Raw genomic sequence first — 26539 nt, forward strand, 5'->3', positions numbered from 1 at the left:
GGAGGGTTGTCTGAAGCAGGGCTGGAGGGAATCGAAAGCAGTGTTCTGAACCTGGATTATGGTACCTGGGGGTGGGGCAATAAAGGAAAAAAGAAAGCGACAGTCTCAAATGAAAGGGTGGAGGCGTCTGAGATTGGTCCGTGAATACTGCGCGTTGCGGTGCCCTGCAGGTGGTGCACAGAGCCTGATTGCCGACATCCCAGCTTGAGTAAGAGATTCCCCCCACCCGTGTGCATGTCCCTTTATCCTCTGGCAGGTGCCCTGGAATGTACAAGGCAGATGAGTTAGTGAGGGGCAGCCCTCATGGAGTGGTGCCAAGACACAGGGGCACCAGGGTTAAAAACCGGGAGGAAGGAGCGTGCTGGGGATCAGCTGGGCTGGGTGGAGATTCCTGAAGAAGGGCGCTGGGGAGGAACTGAAAGGGCAATTGGGCAGACACGGAAAAGCGGCAGCTGAGACCTCCTTCGATTCTAGGCCGAAGCTCGTCCCTGGGTGGGCTCGAACCACCAACCTTTCGGTTAACAGCCGAACGCGCTAACCGATTGCGCCACAGAGACATAGGGCTGCGAGATCTTGCTGTAACATTCTGGAAACAATGTATTTCCCATCCTTTCCAGCCCCAGCGGAAAACAGAGAGGAATGCCTCTATCTTGTCCAACCTCGCTGTCACCAGAGACACTGAGTCTTGCCACTCGGGAACGTCAGGCCGTAGACACTGAGACCGAATCAGCTGTGGGCTCTGACGAAACAACGCCGGGCCCACGACCATCCTCGCCTGCTCCTGGCCTCCTTAAAAGCAGCCCCTCTACGCAGCATGACTGCAGGCTCTCTCGGGCCAAAGTCTCCCGTTTCCCACTAGTGATCGGCCTCACTCGTCGCGCTGACCGCAAGTCCCCCCTCACCCCACCCCACCTCCAGGTCCGGTGGTCGTGTGGGGGAAAGGACAGCAACCGGCTGTGTCCCCACCGCGCTGCCTCCTCTTGGCGCTTCCAGAGAAGGACTCCACGAGGCACGACCTGGAATTTGCGCACCAGGAAGCCCCTTGCCCGGAGCAGGGCCTGGCAAGCTGGTGCCCAATAAATGTCTGGCTGAGGATGCATTCCGCCGCAGGGGCCGGAGGTGGTGGGTCCACCGAGAATTCTTATGCCACCTCTAAGTTTTTAGTCCTAGAGGAACCTAGATTTTTCCAATCGGCTGCTCTTCAAAACCTTTCTTCTGGCAGCTGATTTAGAACCAGGTAAAAGTTCTAGAAAGTCCAAGAGGGCACCACCTGGACCAGCTCTGAGCTCCCATCCAAGACGGTGCAGTGGCCTCAGCCTGTGGGTGCAGGTGTCATGTCTGAGAGGGATGAAGGAGGAAAGCTGCTAAGGTGAGAGACGGTTGGAGTAGGCAACCTCAAGTATGATGGAGAAAGGGAGAGAGAGAGGGAGAGAGATCTGTGGAAGCTGTCTTTCCATTTCCTTAGGTATGCTTTCATCACTTGCAACTATGTTTTGTGGGTTTCAGTGTGCAAGTTTCACCTCCTTGTATATGTTAATTCAATTCATAAATATTATATTCTTTTGGGTGCTATCTTGTTGCAGAAATCGAATCGGTCTGTCGAGAAACCAAGCACCACACTCGGAGAGTTGGAGAACTCAGATTTATTAAGCCGGCGGCCCCCTTAGCATTTTGGTTGATTGGTTACCTGCTTACTATAGGTTGTGGGCAGTTACAGAGTGGGAGTTGTTGTGGGTCCCTCGCAGAGGGTTTCCAAACAGAAACTTGCAGGAGCAAGAGCAGAACATTCCATATTTATCAGAACATCTTAAGGTTACAGTTGATTGCTAGGTCATCTGTTCTTATCTTGGTTGCAGCAAGCAGATTTTACAAAAGCAGAGCAAGCATGAAGTTATTTCTAGCTGATTCCAAACTTCTAATTTTCCTCTTCAATCTTAAATCGAATTGTTTTCTTAATTTCTTTTTCAGATTGTTCACTTCTAATGTATAGATATACAACTGATTTTTGCCTATCTGTACTCTGCCACTATACAGAATTCGTTTGTTGACTGGTAGCCTTGTGTTGTGTGGGTTATTGCGGATTTTTCTATGTATAGGAGCTGGCCATTCACAAAGACGATGACAGACAGGAGAGGTTCCTTGTTTGGGTGGCTGCAGCCCCTGAGCCTTGCTTGTATCAGCCTGCACAGCCTAAGCCAGGGAAATCAAAATCTGCCTGAGCCCTTGTTCTTTGCAAGCCAAAATCCAATCGGCAGGAACACAGCGACCCCTCGAGGCCCCTGCAAGGGGCACTCGGCCCCATAAGGCCAGAAAAGGGTAGATTCTGACCAATCCAGCCAAGTCTCCAGTTAGACAGAGGAGAAGTTTGTTCCTGGAGCCCCAGGCACTCTTCTCAGCGCAGGGGGGACCTGGAGGGGATGCTGACTTCAGGCCTTGGGGGCCTCGGGCGAAGTCTGGGCCGCCTCAGAGCTTGAGTCCCCCGGTGAGGTGTGCGCCGCGTCCCCTCGCCCACCTGCTCTGTGGGCAGTAGGGGGCAAGCCACCAAGTCCAAAAGGTAGACCCACAGGCTATTGCCGGCGGTGATCAGGCACGGGAAGCCGGTTCTCTGTTAGGATTTGAATTCAGACCCAAGCAGCCAGGCTTCCATCACCGCACCAATCACACCGCGACCACTGTGCTCCACGGGGGGATCCACGGAGCGGTGGTCGGGTCGACGTTAGCACTGGAGGTAAGCAGATGGCTAGAGATGAACCAGTCTCTCTCCCTCTCTCCCTCATACTCCAGATTGCCTACCCCAACCGTCTTTCTACTTTGAAGCTTTCCTCCTTCATCCCTCTCAGACATGACACCTGCACCCGCAGGCTGAGGCTGGCGTACCGTCTTACATGGGGAGCTCAGAGCCGGTCCAAGTGGTGCCCTCTTGGACTTTATAGAACTTTTTTACGTTCCTCTAGGACTAAAAACTTAGAGGTGGCATAAGAATTCTCGGTGGACCCACCACCTCCGGCCCCTGCGGCGGAATGCATCCTCAGCCAGACATTTATTGGGCACCTGCTGGATGCCAGGCCCTGTTCCAGGCGAGGGGCTGCCTGGTGCGCAAACTCCAGGTCGTGCCTCGTGGAGTCCTTCTCTGGAAGCGCCAAGAGGAGGCAGCGCGGTGGGGACACAGCCGGTTGCTGTCCTTTCTCCCGCCCGACCACTGGACCTGGGGGTGGGGTGGGGTGAGGGGGGACTTGCGGTGAGCGTGACGAGTAAGGCGGATCACGAGTGGGAAACCGGGGACTTTGGCCCGAGAGAGGCTGCAGTCGTCCCGCGGAGTGGGGGGCGGCCAGGAGCAGGCGAGGATGGTCGTGGGCCCGGCGTTGTTTCGTTGGAGCCCGCAGCTGACTCGGGCTCGGTGTCCACGGTCGGACGTTCCTGAGTGACGGGAGTCAATGCCTCTGGTGCCAGCAAGGTTGGACAAGATAGAGGCATTTGACTCTATTTTCCGCTGGGTTGGAAAGAACGGGGGAATACATTCTGATTCCAGGATGTTACAACAAAACCCCGCAGCCTTTTGTCTCTGTGGCGCAATCAGGTAGCGAGTTGGGCTGTTAACCGAAAGGTTGGTGGTTCGAGCCCACTGAGGGACGAACTTGGCTTGGCATCTGATTAGCGGGCCCTCAGCCGCCGCTTTTATGCGTCTGCCCTTGCAGTGCCTCCCCTGCGCCCTACTGCCTGAACTCTCCTGGAATCTCCACCCAGCGAATCCCCAGTACGCGCGTTCATCCCGGTTTTTAACCCTGGTGCCCCGGTCTCTTGGCACCCCCTGGGGGGCTGCCCTTGCTAAGTCATCCGCCTTGTACATTCCAGGGCAGCTGCCAGAGGATGAAGGCACATGCACACGGATGGGGGGAATCTCTTACTCAAGCTCTGACGTCGGCAATCAGGCTCTGTGCACCACCTGCGCGGCACCCCCAAAGCGGAGTATTCACCGCCTGGTCTCAGGGCGCCTGCACCCTTTCATTTGGGACTGTGGCTTTCGACTTAAAGTGATCTGCAGAGTGAATGCAATTCCTATTCAAATCTGTTTCTTCTGAAGTTTGTTACCGAAAAACCCGAACCAACTCTTTGGCCAACCCAATATAACCGAGTCACCTCGTGGTACACCTGAAACTAACACAACACTGTAAATCAACTACACACAAAAAAATTACGTTATGGCCAATTTGGGAGGCAATGAGAAGAAGCCCTCGCTGGGATCAGGGCACCTGCTGGGGTGTGATGAGGAGGGGACACAGGCTGGATTAGACAACAGTGAGGGCCTCACAAAGCTGCACTGGTGCAGGAGGCAACAGGCAGACCCAAAGATCTCTAAGTGGTGACGCACTGAAAGTGGTGGATAATCTAGCCCTCCAGGAAGAGCACCTACATCTCTAAACATGCCTAGAAAACTGCCATGCCTTGGTCTAAAGAGTACCTTAACTCCTTCCAGCTCCATCCCGAACTGGGGGAGAAAAAGAGATGGAGATGCCTGCATTCCCTCTCAGACATGATTCTCCTCACAGCGGCTGTTTTACAGTGGGCTCAACATGACGACTAAAACTAGCATAATCTGTCCTCAGGCCATTCCTCAAATCCTGGACTTCAGAGGACCCACACCCTTTCGTGGGTAACGCTTCATGACGTCACCACTGCCAGCACTCACTGGGCTGGCACCCCACCACACCGAGCCACAGACCAGGCCTTGACTGGATGACTAGGAAAACAGAATCACAGAAAATCTTTGCATTCCCCTCTGAGGAGCTGGATGGACCTCCTACATTACTGCCAACCCAAGACAAAGTTCAACTCCTTGCAAACGGGGCCCACATTATTTCAACCTGGGTATTTAATACAAGAACTCCCTGGTGGGCGAGCCCCTTCCTTGGTGGCATCTCAGAGCTGTGCTCCGTGCTGGATAAGTGGGTGCTGCCAGGAACCTTTTAGGAAGCTGCCTGTGCACCTAATGAACTCATTAGAAGAGTTTGCTCCTTCCTCTGTACTTAAGTCAACAATTACTGTTGTTTTGCCACCTTCAAAAAAAAAATTTGTTTCTTCTGGTCCATTTCTCCATCTGTCTGGAAGGACGTCGTCGTTGAGCTGTCAAGGAGAAAAACTACCATGGCTTCCAGTTCTTTGATGAAACCTCAGATGCGTGGCCTTCTGGCCACGCGTCTGCGATTTCATATGGTTGGAGCATTCATTGTCTCCCTGGGAGTTGCAACTTTGTGTAAGTTTGCTGTGGCTGAACCAAGAAAGAAGGCATATGCAGATTTCTACAGAAATTATGATTCCATGAAAGATTTTGAGGAGATGAGGAAGGCTGGTATCTTTCAGAGTGCAAAGTGATTTTGGAATATAAAGGCAGACTGTTCCTGAAGGAGCATTCTAAGTGCCATATAATTTCTTTGGGTTGAGTTTCATGGAAGTTTGGCACTTACCTGTATTCCTGAACTGTGAAACTGTGAACTATGAATATCTGGGCTAAGGAATAGTTTCTCTTGATAAATAAATGATTTTAAAAAAATTTTGTTTTCTGCATTTTCTAATTGCTCGCTGTTAATCCCTTGCAGTATGTTGTAGTTTTCATCCCTCTTATTATTATTATTTTTTTAATCTCTTGAAGTTCATTTGGGTCTTTTTTATGTTTCCCATGTGTCTACTGAACTGTTTGAAGTTACGGAATACAGTTGGAATAAATGTTTTAATGTCCTTCTCTGGTGTCAGCTCTGGGTCGTTTGCACATGATCGATGTGTCTCTGCATTATGGGTCATTTGCCCTGCCTGTTTGGATACCTCCGAATCTCTGATGGAATGCCAGATAGTGTGAATGTTGCCTTGTTGGATGATGGAGAGTTGTGTGTTCCTGTAAACGTTGGGCTTTCTTCAGGGATGCATTCAAGTTACTTGCAAACAGTTTGATCCTTTCAGGTCGTGCTTTGATGATTCACTAAGTGGTTCTGAGCAGCACTCAGTTTATGGCTAACTAGTTGCCCTCCTGAGGCAAGACATTCCTGAGTACTCCACCCCACGCCTTCATGAATTGAGAGGTTTTGTCTGTCTGTTTTGTTTTGTTTTCTTCCTTGCAGTCTATCTGTTGGGGACAAGCACTATCTGTGTGAGTGCCAGGCACTGTTCTCTGATCCTGTCAAAGCTCTCCCCCTGACCTTGGGGAGTTTCCTGCCAGGGCTGCACTGATCAGTACTGTGCTGCACGCAGGAGGGATCTCCTCTGCAGTTCTCTCTGAGTTACTTTCAGCATCTCTCTCCCCTCTGGGAGTCTGTTCTGTGGACCCTAGCTCCTTTGGCCTCCCTGGACTTCAGGTTCAGTGTCCTCAACTCAGCAAGGTCCACCGGGCTCCTTTTCAGTTTGCCCTGGAGTGCCTTGCTTGGAAACTCTCTGCAGACAGTAAATTGGAGCCATTGTTTCCCACCACCTCTCCAGAACCACGCACTGTCCTTTTTCACCTGATGCCCCAGTCTCTTCAAAGTCTTTGTTTCACGTTTTCTGTTGTTGTTGGCAGGAGGATAAACCGAGGTCGTTATGAGTGTGTATGGTGGGCCACCCCTACTTTGAAGTCCAAGTTGGAAACACCGGTGAAGATTGTGCAAGATTTTTGCAGGGTATAGAACAGAGCTCCACAGTCAGAATGAAATCCTGAAGTAGGAAAACCCCTTGAAGCTTAAATCTGCAGAGAAACTTATATCTGCAGTGGTAGCAAAAGCCTGTGTTTGGTTTGTGCAGGGAAAGAAAGAACCTGGCTAGGCATTGGCCGTGATGCAGACCTCCCAGTTTTCATTGAAGCATTACTGGTTTATCTACCACCTTTACCCAATGCGCTAGAGAAAAAGATTAAAAAAAAAAATGCAAAACTCTGGGATAAGCGAGAAGGTCACAGTTCTTGCTCAACCGCTTTTCCACCCACTATCCCAGTTGCTTGGATTTATCTGTCATTTTGTACTCATTGCCAGGGGAGGGCGCGAACGCAGTCCCCCACTACCACAAATTTCGCAGTCGAGTTTCCCGCGTTTGGGGAAATCGCAGAGGTCAGCACACCCCCGGTGCAATGGGTGAGCCTCGCCTTGGGGAAACCACCTTCGAGATCATGGTATCTCCCCTGCCAGGTAAGTATGAACGTTTTGCTCCCCGCCCCCGCACAGCATTAGGCTCTTCCACTGTACACACACGCTCACTTTGCCACAACCCCCACCCAAGCCCCTCCACCACCCCCCGTACCCCCTCCTCTTCCACGCCCCTCCAAACAACTCTCCTAAGAAAATCCGAGCTACATCTCCGGAAAACTTCCACAGCCCGGGGAGTGGCTGGCCGGGAATGGCACCCCTGCACTGCAAGATTTACCTAAGCCAAGCCCCATCCCTGACCTCTAAGGAGGCTCCCCTCCTCCCACCCACGCCGGGTCCCTGGGCCGTCATCTCCCCTCCCACCCCTGCCCAGACGACCAATGGGCGCATCGGCTGCCGAAAGGGGACGTGACGTCGTGATTTCCGCCCACGTAGGTAACGGACCTCTAAGCTTTCATCTGAAATACTGGCAGGTTCTGCCAGCCTCCTGGCATTCTTCCCTTCTGTCTTGCGTTACACACCAAGGAAATGAATTCTGGCATCGTGTGTTACTGACCCAAAATGTTTGTTAGTAATAAAGAAGTCGTAAAGAAAAGGGTACAGGTATATATTTATAGGAACACAATGAAAGCACATGTCTGTGTCCTGTGCATAGACACACAGATTCAGGGTTGCCTCTCACAGTGCTGCTCGGTGTATTGTCTGTGCACGTCCTTCCTGCTTGGTTCTCATGGTGCCCCAGGGACCGTGCTTTTGCTTTCCTCACCGAACAGAATACGGGAAATGAAGATTCTGAAAAAGAAGCGGATGACCAAAAGAAGGGATAGAAAGATGACGTGTTTGCTTGGAGAGTGCGGTTGGTTTGTTTGTTGATTTGTTTTCTCTTTCTGGGTAAGACTGGGTCGCCCTGCGGGTGGGGGTGGGGGCCGGGGCCGCGGAGGCTGGAGAAGGAAGCCAGCTTGTGTTTTCAGACCAGAGAGCAAGGAGTGGAGTGACTGGATCCTTGAGGGTGCCTCTGGCTTAAGGGGGAAAGTGACTCTTGCGGAGAATCCTAGACGCAGAGGAACTCAGCACCCAGCCAACTTCCAGGAAGAAGCTTCCTTTCCTCCTCCCTGCTTTCTCCCTTTCCCCTCCTTTCTCTCTCTGCAGCCATCAGAAATAGACTCTGGCTCCTTTCCTCTGAAATATACTTTCTTCAAGGGATAGTGCTAGCTCAGAGACTCTCCAGCCAACTGGAGAACCAGGCTCTACAAACAGGGAGGAATAAGCAAGGCCAATGGAAGGGAGCACACAGACCAAATGGGAAGGGCACGGGTGCCCCCTGCTGAGTGACAACCCCTGTGGCTCTGCACAGGTGACACTACTGGCCCTGGACACTAGACACCGCCAATGGCTCTGCGACTTCTGCTGCACCTGGTCGGTGTTAAACTAAGGATCTGGAGGTGGGGAGAGTCTTCTGTTGCACGGGACAGGAAGAATTTCCCCAGGGCCTACTCCTTGTGCCTCTCAACTCCTGTCAAATGCTGGGGTCATTGTTACTCATGGGGATTGGCCAGCTCTTGGTAATAGACCCACATCTTAGCCCCTAGGAAAACTGTGAAAGCCAGTATGTGATCCTTAAAAGTTGCAGAATGTGGGAAGGTCCTCATACACAGGCAGGGGGTTCAGATAAAACCCCCTGCAGCTAGCCCCGTGGAGAACATTGTAAATCCAGTGCCCAAGGCCATGCAACCCTGTCTCAAATATACACGCGTGTACCACCCAGCCTCGGAGCATACTAGATGTTTATCCCTGAGCCCAGGGTGAGGGTTTCAGCCTCTTATAAGGGGATGGTTTGGTACACCATCCAGTATTATTTACATTATCTCCACTGAGAATTGACAAGCTTGAAAGTTCACATTTCTGGGGCTAGAGTAATTGGTCTACAGCCATGGTAACAAATGGCCACCGATGTCCACTGTAGGAGTTTCCTGTTGCTACTGTAACACATTACCACACACTTAGTGAATTAAAACCACGCACATTTATTATCTTATGGTTCTGGAGATCAGAATTCCAAGATGCATCTCACTGGGCTAAAATCAATGTGACAGTGGGGTTGAGGTCCTTTCTGGAGGCTCTAGGGGAGGATCTCTTTCTTTGCCTTTTCCAGCCTCTGGAAGGTGCCCACATTCTACTCTCATAGCCCCCTTCCGTCTTCAGAGCCAGTCACGGCTGATCCAGTCATTCTCAGAACGCGTTATTCTGACCCCAACTCTTCTTCCTCCCTTTCACTTACGTGGACCCTTGGGATTCCATGGGGCCCTCCAGGACAACCTCCCCATCTCAAGGGCCTGAATGTAATCACACCTGCAAAGTCTCTTTCGCCATGTCAGGTAACATGTTCACACACTCTAGGGACCAGGATGTGGACCTCTTTGGGGAAGCATTATTCTGCCACCACAGCCCGTCTCCTCGGTGAACACATTTCTGCAAGCGTATCAGTCAGTGGTGGCCCCTGTCTTCTGAAAGTCATCCAGGTGAATGCAAGTCAGTCCACTGCCTTTGAGTGTCAGCCAGGCAACAGCTGTGCCTCATGTGGAGGCATCTGAGTCAGAGAGAGAGAAGGAGGATGTCTGTGAGGAGAGGAATAGGAGGACCCAGTGCCTGGGAAGTTCCCAGTGAGCAGAGCTAAGAGACCAGAGCCTTCATGGGAGGAGGAGGCTGTGGAGGGTGTTATGATCTGATTGTATGTATCCCCCCCAAAAAATTCGTATCTTGTATCCTAATCCCCAGTGGAGCTGTATTTGGAGAAGGGGCCTTTAAGGATAATTAAAATTAAATGAGGTCATAAGCTTGGGGCCCTGACCTGATAGAATTAGTGTGCTTAAGTGAAGAGATACCAGAGAGCTTGGGCTCCTGCCCTACCCCAGCTCAAGCAAGGAGAAAAGGCCTTGTGAGGACCCAGGGAGGCATCTGCTTTCTGCAAGCCAGGTAGAGCGCTCGCACCAGAAACTGAATTGGCAGGAACTTCTGATCGTGATATTGGGCTTCCAGAATGTGTGAAAAGAGATTTCTGGTTAAGCCACCCAGTCTGTAGTATTTTTCTCTGGAAGCCTGAGCTGACTAATACAGATGATTACTTAGCCATTGGCCTAAGCTGCTTCTCCTACCTGGGCCTTTGTGGGATCTGCCCCAGTTTTGTTCATTTCCTTTAGTTAATACCCACAACCTGCTTGCCCTTCTTAAGGCTGATCCATGACTTTGGAATGAGGATTGATCACCTGGTTTAGGATTTCATCGCATAATTTGCTACAATGACGTGCACCAAGGATCTTCTTAGAGTTTCTTTCCAAGAAGTTTGACATCTTCAAAAATGTCAACCTAGAATGACCTGGGATAGCTGGATTCACATTCTTCAGGGTGACCCCATGACCCCATGTGGCCTGCGTTTCCTCTTCTCCTGGATGACTTCTCTCCCTTGGACTCTCCAGATCCACAGACGAGCATTTGGCTGCTGGTGAGGAATCTGTGCCTAAATCTGGGGAAACCCAGAGAAAAAGGAAATAATTCCCAGAATCAGAGCATGGGAGGGGGCAGGGGCTAAGAGGCTGTTCTGTGAAAAAACGAGGTTGGAGGATGAGAGAGGAGGCTGGTGTGTGTGTTTGTGTGTGTGTGGTGTGTCCAGCATGAGGTCAGGGGAAGTTCAAGAGAGAGCAGCTGCCATTCTGGGATCAGAGACTGGAACCTCCTTGGCATTCACACTCTTCCTCTGCCTCCATTTTCCACTCCTCCTCCCCATCCTCCCCTAGCATCTCCCCAGGCTTTTTTTATTCTCACTCCTCCCCCTGGTCCCTGCTCCTCTTGCTCTCATCCTCCCCACCCCTCCCCCACTCCCACAAAAAGCAGGCCAACATAGGAAAGGGCTGCCCCAGTCCGAGAGGAAGAGGAGGCGTGTTTTCCACCAGCCTAAGAAGCACGATTACATTTCTTTCTGGTCAGATCCTGGTTTGGAGGAGACAGAGCAAGATGGCTCCACCTGAGGAGCTCAGCCTCCACAGCCAGCCCAGGCAGCACGGGCCTTAGGCCAACCCGGGGATGTGTGAGCAAAAGTCAGGGAGCTCTCTACACAGAAGGCCAGCATCTGGTCCACAAAATCCCAGAGAAGTTAATATCTTGGTGCCTGCCTTCTTTACAAGGCAAGTTCCAAGGGAACGACCACGTCGCCTCTTCCTGGCAGCCTGGAGAAGGCACAGGAGGATCCCTTTGTTCAGGCAAGGGTAGGTGTGGGAGAACACTTCCATCTATTCCATTGAGACCAGCTGAAAGTTTAGAGTTAGAAGTTAGTGGGGTCCCAGGTGCGCCACTCCACCACCACCTTCACTTCCTCCACCACAGGCTTTTATCTCGGATGAGATTTCTCCCATCAAAATCAGCCTTAGAGGGGGGAAAAAAGCCACGTTTGGGGGAAAAAAACAACAAACAATATAAAGAGACTAGTACTTGTGCAATTTTATGGACATCAGTGAAGCACTTCTAGGGTTCTAAGTTGACTTTGTCTTGATTTGCTTTAGGTAATGTCTTTGCTTGACTGTGCCTTCAGGTAATGTCGTATTTTTACTAAACTTTGTTGAAATTAGAGAAGTTCTTCTTTTCTTAGTTCCAATATTAGTTGGCATCTCAGTTAATAGTGTTGTGACTAGCAGAATAATACTGTCTCCCCAGGATGTTCCTGTTGTAATTCCCCCAACCCGTGAATATACTACATCACATAGCAAAGGCGACTTTGCAGATGTGATTAGGATAAAGACCTTGAGATGAAGAAATTATCTTGGACTATTCAAATGGGCCCCATGAAATTATACAGGACCTTAGAATTGGGAGGCAGAAAAGAAGGTCAAAATGATGTGAAATTAGACGGACTCAGCCTTCTGTTCTAGTTTTGAAGTTGTAGGAAGAGGGTCAAAGCCAAGGGATGTGGTGGCCTCTAAAAACTTTTTAGGAAGGCAAGGAAAGAGATTATCCTTTAGAACCTCCAGAAGGGAAGGCAATCCTGTTGACCCCTTGATTTTAGTCCAGTGAGATTTTTGTTGGACTCCTAACCTACAGAACAATAATATAATATAATATAATTAATATAATATATAATATAATATAATATAATATAATATAATATAATATAATATAATATAATTAATATAAAAGTGTGTTCTTTTAAGACACTAAACTTATGGTCACTGGTTACAGCAGAAATAGAAAACTAATTCAATAAGTGCCTAGCGTATTCACTTTAGAAGTAATAAAATCTGGCAGATATAATAAACCCTGCATAAATTCTGCACGTTGTTTTTCTGTCTTAAGTTGACAGATCAAGAGATAGTTGTACATGTTTGAATCATTACATTAGGTACCTGCCATCTTTCTTCCTTTCCATTTTTTTCTTAAAGGGTTCTCACCCTATTTCCTGCCCAGAACCCAACATGGTTCTCATTTGAATTATGGCAAGTTGGAAGACATTGATGGTCATGTAGGTTGATTTTATTTTTAAGAATGAATTCTGCTTCTGACATATAGAGGAAAATAATATAATTTATGAAAAGTTAAATATTGGAGAATCTTCCATTCCAAAGATAAATTTTTTGCAACTTTTTTAATAGGGTAAAGAACTACTTTTCAAAGGGCGAAACACAAGAATGGCTGTTAGGAATTTTCCCCATAAGCAAGTTGTGACTGGATCCTGAACAGATCTGAGATTTATATGATTAAATTCTATTGCTTTCATAAATGTTATGTCCGTAAAATGAAGTTCTTATAAATAATATTTGAGTTCTCCATTGATTGCTGATTATATCATCAATGTCTTCCAGCCCTGGAGGCACAGGGATGAAGGAAGAATTGCTGGGATACTTGAATAACTGCAGGGCAAGAGGTCCTCGATGTTTCCTACTTTATCTTTGAGTAATACTTCATAGTTTGACTGACTTTTCATCCATTCGGCTGATTCTGCCAGAGGCGCTCATGGAAAATACTTAAACAACCAAGTGTAAAAGCAGAAGTCAAAATCAATCCATCTACCATGGAAATGTCTACCTCAGGCCTGAGTCTGTTGATGGATATTTTTGCTATTGGTGGTGGTGGTGGTGATCATGGTTGAATTTTTTGTTTGTGTTGTTGTTTGTTGTAACTTATTACTGCCTCTAGGATATAATTGTGGAATGATAGCTTTCTTTTAGTTCTGGAATGCAAAAGAACATCACTAAGAACTTTTCCCAAAGGAAATCTTAAGATCATTATGTCAACATTTATGGTGGGACTTAAACACTTTTCAATTAAAACTTATTAATTAAAGGAAAAGAAATTTATAGTTTTGATTCAGTGTTATAGAACAATGTGTTTTAAACTGTGATCTGCAGCCCACCTGCATCAGAAACATCTGGTTGTGTTTTTGTAAAACATGCAGACTCTAGGGCCCCATATCAATGAAATTTCTTGGGATTGGAGCCCAGGAAGTAGCTTCTATAATCTGCAAAGCTGATTCTAAGGCACTCTAAATGTAAGAACTACCCTTTTATATTTTTAGACTGGAGATTTTTACAAAATGACAGGAGAATAAATCATTCTTTTAAACTCAGACTTTAAGCATTAGACAGTGAGGTGAGCTCTTAGTGACAGTTTGTCTTTCCTATTCTCACCCTCTCAGTGTAAGGACTAGTGCAGAAATGGGAAACAAAACAGGCTGTGGAAACTTTTTATTTCTTTATACACATTTGCCTTTAATAGCCACCAAAAAGACTTTCATTTCCTCTCACTGACCCTGTCCATCAGTTATGTTGGCCTCTAACATATCGCTATAGCAACATATATAAATATATGTTATACATTTTACACACATACACACATTCTAAGCATTGTGAAGACAGACTAGGCTTTAGCACAATGGGGGACCTCACATATGTCACTTAAAAATGATCACTGGTTTGCTTTACACAAGACTTCCAATGGGCTTGGTGTGGCCATTAGTACCCAAGTTCCAGAGTGAAGTTAGGATGACAAAATGAGACAGCATATTTAGAGTGAGGTCAGTACACTCCTTAGAGATCAAAAAAGAACAGAAATGGGAGGTCTAGGCTAAGCATGAGATGGCATCGTGGAGTCACTGCTCTCACCATGCAGATTCAAAGAACTCAGGTGCTGCTGTGTAGACTGACACCCAGCCTGACTGCAACCCAGCTGCACTGACCCAGGTCAGGTCGTCGGGCCCCTGCCAACACTGTCCTGCAGGGCACTGCTGCTCAGTGCTGTGCTTTTAGATCTGCCGTGGAGCTCCAGTGTCGGGACCACATGCTCCACTGCTGGGGAGCAGGGCCCATCTCCCCTGAGTTGATCCTCTGGGGGTAGGTGATGAGGGGTGAGAAATGTGCTGTTGCTGGTTCCCATGCCCCTGGGGCGCTCACAGGCCGTGTCACAAGGTCCTTACACACTGTGCCTGTTTTGCTTAGTGCTGGGCCCAGTGGTCCTTGGCTGGTTATTCCTCAACCGCAGGAAAGCCCCTCTGCCTTTCACCCTGCCCCCGCAGGCCACATCTGTGACTCCTTCCAGACCCTCCAGCAGGTTGGAGGAGGGGGGCCCAGATCCTCCTCAGCAGACAGGGAGCTGTGAAGAAGGGGGGCAGGCCCCTCCTTCCTGCTGTTTGAAGGACCTCCGGTGGCTTCGCTTCTTGCCTGGCTCCTGGAAGGCAAGGGTCACAGGACTGGAGTGCGTGGCAGAGCCCTTAGGGATTTCAGCTGGAGGCCAAAAGAACACAATCAAATTAAGAGTCCACTATCAGGCCCTGCTGGTGGCTGAGGCTGGAGCGAGCGCTGAGTGGTGACAGCAGCCAGGAGCACGGTGAGAGCCTGTCAAGAGGATGAGCTGAGGGGTGGGCTGAGGTCTGGAGGAGCAACTGGTGCCACCAGGTTAGAGGACAAGCTTCCCACCACCTCCTGTGGTCATATCTCTGCTCAAAGCCACTGCACACCAGGTGGCTGGATCCCTCCACTCCCTCTTCAGGGGCCAATTCACTCTCCACTTCACTTTGGAGCAAAAGGATGGCCTTTGTGTTTTCCCAGGAAAAGAAATGTTTAGTATGAAACAGGCACATATAGACATCCTGTTGTAGGAAGGAGAGGACATTTTGCATGGAGGTCCCCCTGTTACTTTCACGTTCTGTTTACTTGATGAGGAGAGAGAGGGGCCAGGTCAGCAGGGACCTTGGAGATCATCCAAGTCTAGTGCCCCGTCTTACAGATGAGGGTCAGTGGGCTCATAGAGACTGGGTCCAGCCAAAGCCACACAGCCAGTTAGTGACAAGCCTGGCGTTAGAACCCAGGCTTGGGGCCTTTCCGGGGACCTTGCGTTAGTAGAGGGGAGACTTCCAAACTGGTGAAGCCGGTGGGTATGAGAGGTTCTTGGGTTATCTTTGCTGGGGGACAGGAATAAAGCTTTACAGAGGCAACGTTGTATATGTATAAATACAGCCAATTCACTTTGTTGTACAGCAGAAACTGGTACAACATTGTAAAGCAATTATAGTGCAATAAAGATGTGAAGAAAAAAAATAAAAAGGTTCAGGAAAGAAAGGAATCAGCAGAGGAAAACATAAGGAATTACAAAAAAAAATAAATAAGTAAAGAGGAATCATGGCCCAAGCCATTTTCACACTGCAGGCTCCACATTCTCTGCGGAACATTTAGGAACATTCTTGGAGTGTGCTCAATAGCTTACGGTTTAAGGTAAAAGATTTAGGTTCCGATTTTTTCTTTTTTCTTTTATTTTAATTGAAGTATAGTTGATATACAATGCTATGTTAGTTTCTGGTGTACAGCAAAGTGATTCAGTGATATATATTCTTTTTCTTTTTTTTTAAATTAATTAATTTATTATTTTATTGGCTGTGTTGGGTCTTTTTTGTTGTGCACGGGCTTTCTTCTTTAGTTGAGGTGAGTGGGGGCTACTCTTCGTAGCGGTGTGGGGGCTTCTCATTGCCGTGGCTTCTCTTGTTGCAGAGCATGGGCTCTAGGCATGTGGGCTTCAGTCGTTGCAGCCCATGGGCTCAATAGTTGTGGCTCATGGGCTCTAAAGCACAGGCTCAGTTGTTGTGGCGCACAGGCTTAGTTGCTCCACGGCATGTGGGATCTTCCTGGAGCAGGGATCGAACCCATGTCCCTTGCATTGACAGGCGGATTCTTAACTACTGTGCCACCTAGGAAGTCCCCCTCTTTATATATTTTTTAAATTTCAGTATAGTTTTTTTTCTTACAATATTGTGTTTCAGATATACAGTAAAATTATCCAGTTATACATATATACATTTTTCAGATTCTTTTCCATTATAGGCTATTACAAGGTATTGAATATAGCTTCCTGTGCTATACAGTAAATCCTTGTTATCTACTTTATATATAGTAGTACGTATCTGTTAATCCCAAAATCCTAATTTATTCCTCCTCTCTTATTTCCCCTTTGGTAACCATAAGTTTGTTTCTTTGTGAGTCTATTTCTGTTTTGCAAATAATATTTTTTTAGATTCTACATATAAGTGATATTGTATAATTGTCTTTCTCTGACTTCACTCAGTATGATAATCTCTAGTTTCCTCTGTTGCTACAAATGGCAATATTTCATTCTTTTTCATGGCTAATATTCCATCGTGCATATATTATATATACCACATCATCTTTGTCCATTCGTCTGTTAATGAACACTTAGGTTGCTTCCATGTGCTGTCTATTGTAAATAGTGCTTCTATAAACATTGGGATGCAGGTATCTTTACAAAATAGGGTTTTCATCATTTCTGAACAAATACCCAGGAGTGGGATTGTTGGATCATATGGTAGCTGTATTTTTAGTTTTTTAAGGAAACTCCATATTGTTTTCCGTAGTGGCTGTACCAATTTTCATTCCCACCAACAGTGTAGGAGTCCCTTTTCTTCATGCTCTCTCCAGCATTTAATATTTATAGACTTTTTGATGATGGCCATTCTGACCAATATGAGGTGAGACCTCATTATAGTTTTGATTTGCCTTTCGCTAACAATTAGCGATGTTGAGCATCCTTTCATGTGCCTGTTGGCCATCTTTAGATAAATGTCTATTTAGTTCTTCTGCCCATTTTTTGATTGGGTTGTTTGTTTTTTTGAATTATAGGAACTGTTTGTATATTTTGGATATTAACACCTTGTGAGTCATGCCGTTTGAAAATATTTTCTCCCATTCTGTAGGTTATCTTTTCATTTTGTGTATGGTTTTCTTTGCTGTGCAAAAGCTTGTAAGTTTGATTAGGCCTCATTTGTTTATTTTTGCTTTTATTTCTTTCGCATTGGGAGACTGATCTAATAAAATATTGCTACAATTGATGTCTGAGAATGTTTTGCCTATGTTCTCTCCTGGGAGTTTTATGGTGTCATGTCTTAAATTTGGTCTTTAAACCATTTTGAGTTTATTTTTGTATGTGGTGTGAGGGAGTATTCTAATTTTATTTATTTACATGAGGTTGTCCAGCTTTCCCAATTCCACTTGTTGAAGAGACTGTCTTTTCTCCATTGTATATTATAGCCTCCTTTGTCAAAGATTAATTGATCATAGGTGTGTGGGTTTATTTCTGGGCTCTCTATTATGTTCCATTGATCCATATATTTGTTTTTGTGCTAATACCATGCTGTTTAGATTACTGTAGCTTTGTAGTATTGTCTGAAGGCCAGGAGGGTTATGCCTCCAGATTTATTCTTTGTCCTCAGGATTGCTTTGGCAGTTGCGGGTGTTTTTTGGTTTCATATAAATTTTAGGATTATTTGTTCTAGTTCTACGAAAAGTAGGGATTGCATTAAATCTTGTAGATGACTTTGGGTAATATGGTGATTTTAATGATATTAATCCTTCCAATCCAAGAACATGGAATATCTTTCCATTTCCTTGAATCATCTTCAGTTTCCTTTCTCACTGTTTTATAGTTCTCAGCATATAGGTCATTCATTGGTTAGTTTTCATTCTAGGTATTTTTTGACGTGATTTTAAATGGGATTGTGTTTTAACTTTCTCTATTTCTTTCAGTGTAAAGGAATGCAACAGATTTCTGTATATTAATCTTGTATCCTGATGCCTTGCTGAATTCACTTATTACTAATTGTTTTTGTGTAGAGTTTTTAGGGTTTTCTACATGGAGTATCATGTCATCTGAATATAAACACAATTTTACCTCTTCCCTTCCAATTTGGATACCTTTCATTTTTTTCTTGTCTGTTTGCTGTGGCTAGGACTTGCAACACTATGTTGAGCTGTAGTGAGAGTGGGCATCCTTGTCTTGTTCCAGAATTTAGCAGTAAGGCTTTCAGCTTTTCACCATTAAATATTATATTGGCTGTGGGTTTGTCATAAATGGCTTTTATTATGTTGAGATATGTTCCCTCTGTACCCACTTTGGTGAGTTTGTGTCATGAACGGATGCTGAATTTTGTCGAAAGCTTTATCTGAATCTATTAAGATGACCATTTGGTTTTTGTCTTTTGTTGATGCAGTGTATCACATTGATTTGCATATGTTGAACTATGCTTGTGACCTTGGAATGAATCCAAATTGATTGTAGTGTTGATCCCTTTTATGTGTTGTTGGATTCAGTTTGCTAATATTTTGTTGAGGATTTTTGCATCTATATTTATCAAAGATATTGGCCTGTAATTTTTTTTTTTTTTTTTTTTTTTTTTTTTTTGGTATTGTCTTTGTCTGGTTTTGGGGTCAGGGTGATAGTGGCTTCATAGAATGATTGTGAGAGTGTTCTCTCCTCTTCAGTCTTTTAAAAGAGTTTGAGAGGGATCAGTATAAGTTCTTTGTATGTTTGATAGAATTCCCCTGTGAAGCCATCTGGTCCTGGACTTTTGTTTGCAGAGAGTTTTTGTTTGTTTGTTTTAGTTTTTTATTACAGATTCTATTTCGCTTCTAGTAATTGGTCTGTTCAAATTGTCTGTTTCTTCTTGATGCAGTTTTGACAGGCTGTATGTTTCTAGAAACTTGTCCATTTCTTCTAAGTTGTCCAATTTGTTGGCATAAAACTGTTCATAGTATTTTCTTATGATTTTTTTGTGTGTTTCTGGAGGATCATATATTTCTTCTTTCCTTAATTTTTTTTTGGGGGGTGGGGAGTGTCTTCTCTCTTTTCTTCTTGGTGAGCCTGGCTAGAGGTTTGTTGATTTTTGTTTATCCTTTCAAAAAATCAGCTCTTGGCTTTATTCTTTTCTATTTTTTATCTCTATTTCTTCTCTGATCTTTATTATTCACTTCCTTCTGATAATTTTGGGCTTTGTTTGTTCTACTTTTCCTAATTCTTTTGGGTTGTACATTAAGTTGTTTATTCGAGATTTTTCTTGGTTTTTGAGGAAGGCCTGTATTGCTATGAACCTCCCTGATAGAACTGCTTTTGCTACATCCCATAGATTTCGTATGGTTGTGTTTTCATTGTTGTCTGTATGAAAGTGTTTTCTTATTTCGTCTTTGATTTCATCATTGGCTCATTGGTTTTTATATATATATATATATATATATATATATATATATACACTTATTTATGTATTTATTTGCTACGTTTGGTCTTTGTTGCTGCACAGGCTTTCTCTAGTTGCAATGAGCAGGGCAACTCTTTGTTGTGGTGCACAGGCTTCTCATTGTGGTGGCTTCTATTGTTGCAGAGCACGGGCTCTAGGCACACAGGCTTCAGTAGTTGTGGCATGTGGGATCGGTAGTTGTGGCTCACGGGCTTAGTTGCTCCATGGCATGTAGGATCTTCCCAGACCAGGGATTGAATCCTTGTCCCCCGCATTGGCAGGTGGATTCTTAACCACTACGCCACCAGGGAAGTCCCAAGCCCATTGGTTTTTGAGTAGCATGTTTTTTATTCTCCATATAATCTTTATTTCTTGTTTTTCTTTCTGTGGTTGATTTCTACTTTCATACCGTTTGATCAAAAGAGATGCTTGAAATAGTTTATCCTCTTAAATTTGTTACATTCAAACTTGAAAGAATGTATATTCCGTTTTTTATTTTTTTGAATGTAGGTATGAGTTAAGTCCAACTGGTCTATTGTGTCAATTAGGATCTCTATTGCCTTATTGATTTTCTGACTAGAGGATCTGTCCATTGATATCAGTGGGGTGTTAAAGTCTCCAACTATTATTGCATTCCTGTCACTTTCCCCTTTTATGTCTGTTAGTCTTTGTTTTACGTATTTACTGCCCCATGTTGGGTGCATATATGTTAACAAGTGTACAATCCTCTTCTTGTATTAATCTCTTTATCATCATATACTGTCCTTTTTCTTTCTTTATGATTTTGTTTTAAAGTCTATTTTATCTGAGTATTGCTACCCCCACTTTCTTTTTTTTAAATTGAAGTATAGTTGATTTATAGTGTTGTGTTAGTTTCAGATATACAGCAAAGTGATTCAGTTATACACACACACACACACGTGTGTGTGTGTGTGTGTGTGTGTATGTGTGTGTGTATAAAATTCCCTGTGCTATGCAGTAGGTCCTGGTTGGTTATTTTATATATAGTAGTGTGTATATGTTAATCCCAAACTCCTAATTTATTCTTCCTCCGCAAACCCCTTTGGTAACCATAAATTTGTTTTCTATGTCTTTTGGTCTGTTTTGTATATGAGTCTACTTGTGTATTTTTTTAGATGCCACACATAAGCGATATCATATGATATTATTTTTTTCTGTCTGGCTTACGAAACTTAGTATAATAATTTCTAGGTCCATCCATGTTGCTGCAAATGGCATTATTTAATTATTTTTTATGGCTAAGTATATATAGTCCATGGTATAAATATACCACATCTTCATTATCCATTTATCTGTCAGTGGACATGTAGGTTGCTTCCATGTCTTGTCTGTTGTAAATAGTACTGCAATGAACATTGGGGTGAATGTATCTTTTCTAATTATGGTTTTCTCTGGATATATGCCTGGGAGTGGGATTGCAGGATAATGGTAGCTCTATTTTTAGTTTTTTTAAAAAAATTTCATTGGAGTATAGTTAATATACAATGTTGTGTTAGTGTCAAGTGTATAGCAAAGTCAATCAGTTGTACATATATCCACTCATTTTTAGGTCCTTTTCCCATGTAACTTTTACAGAGTATCAAGTGGAGTTCCCTGTGCTATACAATAGGTCCTCATTAGTTATCTGTTTTATATACAGCAGTGTGTATAAGTCAATCCCAATCTCCCAATTTATCCCTCCCCACATTTTCCCCCTGGTAACCATAAGTATGTTTTCTACATCTGTGACTTTTTTCTGTTTTGTAAATAAGTTCATTTGTATCATTTTTTATAGATTCCACATATGAGTGATATCATATGATATTTGTCTTTCTGACTTCATTTAGTATGATAATCTCTAGGTCCATTCATGTTGCTGCAAATGGCGTTATTTCATTCTTTTTATGGCTGAGTAATATTCCATAGTATGTATGTACCACATCATCTTTATCCACTCCTCTGTTGATGGACATTTAGGTTTCTTCCATGCCTTGGTTATTGTAAATAGTTCTTCATCGAACATTGGGGTGCATATATCTTTTCAAATTATGGTTTTCTCTGGATATATGGCAAGGAGTGAGATTGATGGATCATATGGTAATTCTATATTTAGTTTTTTAAGGAACTTCCATACTGTTTTCCGTAACGGTTGTATCAGTTTACATTCCTACCAACAGCATAGAAAGGTTCCCATTTCTCCACACTCTCTCCAGCATTTATTGCTTGTAGACTTTTTGATGATGGCCACTCTGACTAGTGTAAGGTGATACCTCATTGTAGTTTTGATTTGCCTTTCTCTAACAATTAGTGATGTTGAGCATCTTTTCATGTGCTTTTTGGTCATCTGTACGCCTTCTTTGGAGAAATGTCTGTTTAGATCTTCTGCCCATTTTTTGATTGGGTCGTTTGTTTTTTTGATATTGAGATGCATGAGCTGTTTGTGTTTTTTGGAGATTAATCCCTTACTGGTTACATTGATTGCAAATATTTTCTCCCATTCTGTGGGTTGTCTTTTCATTTTGTGTATGGTTTCCTTTGCTGTGCAAGAGTTTCATTAGGCCCCATTTGTTTATCTCTGTTTTTATTTTCATTACTCTAGAAGGTGGATCCAAAAAGATATTGCTGCAATTTATATCAAAGAGTGTTCTGCCTATATTTTCCTCTAAGAGTTTTATAGTATCTGGTTTTACATTTAGAGCTTTAATCCTTTTAGAGTTTATTTTTGTAGATGATGTTAGAGTGTTCTAATTTTATTCTTTTACATGTCGCTGTCCAGTTTTCCCAGCACCACTTACTGAGGAGACTGTCTTTTCTCCAATGTATAGTCTTACCTCCTTTATTGTAGATTAATTGATCATGGGTGTGTGGGTTTATTTCTGGGCTTTCTGTCCTGTTTCATTCATCTATACTTCTGTTTTTGTGTGAGTACCATACCATTTGATTACTATAGCTTTGTAGTATAGTCTGAAGTCAGGGAGCCTGATTCCTCCATCTCCATTTTTCTTTCTCAAGATTGCTTTGGGTATTTAGGGTCTTTTGTGACTCCACACAAATTACAAAAATTTTTGTTCTAATTCTGTAAAAAATGCCATTGGTAATTTGACAGGGGTTGCATTGAATCTGTAGATTGCTTTTGATAGTATAGTCATTTTGACAATATTGATTCTTCCAGTTCAAGAACATGGTATATCTCTCCATTAGTTTGTGTTATCTTTGATTTCTTTCATCAGCATCTTGTAGATTTCAGAGTACAGGTCTTTTCCCTCCTTAGGTAAGTTTATTCCTAGGTATTTTATTCTTTTAGATGCAGTGGCAAATGGGATTGTTTCCTTAGTTTCTCTCTCTGTCTTTCATTGTTTGCATACAGAAATGCAAGAGATTTCTGTGTATTAATTTTTTTATCCTGTAATTTTACCAAACTCATTGAGGAGCTCTAGTGCTTTTCTGGTAGCATGTTTAGGATTTTCTATGTAGAGTATCATGTCATCTGCAAACAGTGATAGTTTTACTTTTTTTTTCCAATTTGGATTCCTTTTATTTCTTTTTCTCCTATGGTTGCCATGGCTAGGACTTCCAAAGCTATGTTGAATAAAAGGGGTGAGAGTGGACATCCTTGTCTCATTCCTAATCTAAGAGGAAATGCTTTGCTTCTCACCACTGAGAACCATGTTAGCTGTGGGTTTGTTGTATATGACCTTTGTTATGTTAAGGTAGGTTTCCTCTATGCTCACTATCTGGAGTGTTTTTAATCATAAACGGTGTCGAATTTTGTCAAAATCTTTTCCAGCATTTATAGAGATGATCATATGGTTTTTATTCTTCAGTTGGTTAGTATGGTGTGTCACATTAATTGATTTGCGTATATTGAAGAATCCTTTCATTCCTGGGATAAATCCCACTTGATCACAGTGTTTGATCCTTTAAATGTATTGTTGGATTCTATTTGCTAGTATTTTGTTGAGGATTTTTGCGTGTATGTTCATCAGTGGTGTTGGCCTGTAATTTTCTTTTGTGGTATCTTTGTCTGGTTTTGGTATCAGGGGTGACCTCAGAGAATGAGCATGGGTGTGTTTCTTCCTCTGAAATTTTTTGGAATAGTTTCAGAAGGATAGGTGTTAACTCTTCTCTAAATGTTTGATAGAATTCACCTGTGACACCATCTGGTCCTGGACTTTCATTTGTTGGAAGTTTTTTGATCAGTTTCAATTTCAGTGCTTGTGATTGGTCTGTCCATATCTTCTGTTTTTTTCCTGGTTCAGTCTTGGAAGAATGTACCTTTCTAAGAATTCGTTTATTTTTTCTAGGTGTCCATTTCTTTGGCATATAGTTGTTTGTAGTAATCTCTTGTGATCCTTTGTATTTCTGTGGTGTCAGTTGTAACTTCTTTTTCATTTCTAATTTTATTGAGCCCTCTCCTTTTTTTTTCTTGATAAGTCTAGCTAAAGGTTTATCAACTTTATCTTTTCAAAGAACCAGATTTTAGTTTCATTGATCTTTTTTATTTTTATTTTTTGTCTCTATTTCATTTCTTTCTGCTCTTATCTTTGATTTCTTTCTTTCTACTAACTTTGGGTTTTGTTTGCTCTTTCTCTAGTTGATTTAGGTGTAAGGTTAGGTTGTTTGAGATTTTTCTTGTTTACTGAGGTAAGATTGTATTGCTGTAAACTTGCATCTTAGAACTGCTTTTGCTTCATCCCGTAAGTTTGGTATCATCTTGTTTTCATTGTCATTTTTCTCTAGGTATTTTTTTTATTTCCTCTTTGATTTCTTAACTGATCCATTGGTTGTTTATTAACATATTGTTTAGCCTCCATGTATTTGTGTTTTTTACAGGTTTTTCTTCCCTGTAATTTACTTCTAATCTCATAGAGTTGTTGTCATAAAAGAAGCTTGGTATGAGTTCATTTTTCTTAAGTTTACCAAGGCTTGGTTTATGGCCAAAGATGTAATCTATCTTGAAGAATGTTATGCGCACTTCAGAAGAAAGTGTATTCTGCTGCTTTTGGATGGAATGATCTAAAAATATCAATTAATTCCATTTGGCCTAATTTGTCATTAAAGTCTTGTGTTTCCTTATTGATTTTCTGTCTGGATGATCTGTCCATTGGTGTAAGTTGGGTGTGAAAGTCACCCACTATTATTGTGTTACTGTTGATTTCCCCTTTTATGGCTGTTAGCACTTGCCTCATATATTGAGATGCTCCTATATTGGGTGCATAGATATTAACAATTGTTATATCTTCTTCTTGAGCTGATCCCTTGGTCATTATGTAGTGTCCTTCCCTGTCTCTTATAACAGACTTTATTTTAAACTCTATTTTGTCTGGTGTGACTATTGGTACTTCAGTTTTCTATTGATTTCCATTTGCATGGAAAATTTTTGGCATCCACTCAGTTTCATTCTATATGTGTCCCTAGGTCTGAAGTGGATCTCTTGTAGACAGTGTATATAGGGGTCTTATTTTTGTATCCATTCAGCCAGTCTATGGCTTTTGCAGCATTTAATCCATTTATATTTAAGGTAATTATTGATAAGTATGTTCCTATTCCCATTTTCTTAATTGTTTTGGATTTGTTTTTATCAGTCTTCTTTCTTCCCTTGTTTTGTTCTCTTCTCTTGTGGTTTGGGTCTGCAGTGTTGTGTTTGGGTTGCTTTATCTTTTTTGTGTGTATCTATTGTAGATTTTTGCTTTGCAGTTCTCATGAGGTTTTGATATAGCAGTCTATATATACACAAAGTTGTTTTGAGTTGCTTGTCTCTTAATTTCAAATGCAGTTCCCATTTCCTGCATTTGTAATCTCCTCTTCTCATGGTTGCTTGTTTTGTTATCCTATTTGCATCTGGATGATTTTTCTATTATTACTTTATGTTTGCCTTTACTGGTGAGCTTTCCCATTTGTGATTTTCTTGTTTCTAGTTGTGCCCTCTTTTTTCCCCCACCTAGAGCATTTCCTTTAGCATTAGCTGTAAGGCTGGTTTGGTGGTACTGAATTCTCTTAGCTTTTGCTCATCTGTAAAGCTTTTGATTTCTCTGTCAAATCTGAATGAGAGCCTTGCTGGGTAGAGTATTCTTTGTTGTAGGTTTTTCCCTTTCATCACTTTAAATATATCATGCCACTGTTTTCTGGCCTGCAGAGTTTCTGCAGAAATATCAGCTGATCACCTCATGGGGATTCCCTTGTGTGTTATTTCTTGCTTTTCCCTTGCTGCTTTTAATATTTTTCTTTGTATTTAATTTTTGTCATTTTGATTTTTTAATACATTTATTTAGTTAGTTATCGGCTGCATTGGGCCTTCATTGCTGTACATGGGCTTTCTCTAGTTACAGTGAGTGGGGGCTACTCTTCATTGTGGTGTGCAGTTGCCTCATTGCAGTGGCTTCTCTTTGTTGCAGAGCAAGGGCTCTAGGCATGTTGGCTTCAGTAGTTGTGGCATGCAGGCTCAATAGTTGTGGCTCATGGGCTCTAGAGCACAGGCTCAATAGTTGTGGCTCATGGGCTTAGTTGTTCCATGGAATGTGAGATTTTCCTGGAGCAGAGATCAAACCCATGTGCCCTGCACTGGCAAGTAGATTCTTAACCACTGAACCACCAAGGAAGTCCCTGTCATTTTGATTAATGTATATCTTGACATGTTCCTCCTTGGGTTTATCCTGTATGGGACTATATGTTCTTACTAGATTTGGGTGACTGTTTCCTTTCCCATGTTAGGGAAGTTTTTGGCTATAATCTCTTCAAATATTTTCTCAGGCCCTTTCCCTTTCTCTTCTTTTGGGACCCCTTTAGTGTGAATGTTGGTGCATTTAATGTTGTCCCAGAGGTGTCTGAGACTGTCCTCATTTCTTTTCATTCTTTTTAATTTATTCTGTTCTGTGGAAGTGAT

The 26539-nt window shown here is 43.4% G+C and overlaps 3 non-coding genes across 3 annotated transcripts; 1 reads left to right on the forward strand and 2 right to left on the reverse strand.

Moving 5' to 3' along the window:
• Positions 1-483: 483 nt before the first annotated feature.
• On the reverse strand, positions 484-557 carry TRNAN-GUU (transfer RNA asparagine (anticodon GUU)). Its single transcript has one exon. It is a non-coding gene; the product is annotated as a tRNA-Asn (tRNA).
• Positions 558-3558: 3001 nt separating this feature from the next.
• On the forward strand, positions 3559-3632 carry TRNAN-GUU (transfer RNA asparagine (anticodon GUU)). Its single transcript has one exon. It is a non-coding gene; the product is annotated as a tRNA-Asn (tRNA).
• Positions 3633-6989: 3357 nt separating this feature from the next.
• Positions 6990-7153, reverse strand: LOC130843654 (U1 spliceosomal RNA). The gene has a single exon (XR_009051078.1). It is a non-coding gene; the product is annotated as a U1 spliceosomal RNA (small nuclear RNA).
• Between the last annotated feature and the right edge of the window lie 19386 nt (positions 7154-26539).

This window comes from Hippopotamus amphibius, chromosome 1 (genome assembly GCF_030028045.1).
Source record: "Hippopotamus amphibius kiboko isolate mHipAmp2 chromosome 1, mHipAmp2.hap2, whole genome shotgun sequence".
NCBI lineage: Eukaryota > Metazoa > Chordata > Mammalia > Artiodactyla > Hippopotamidae > Hippopotamus > Hippopotamus amphibius.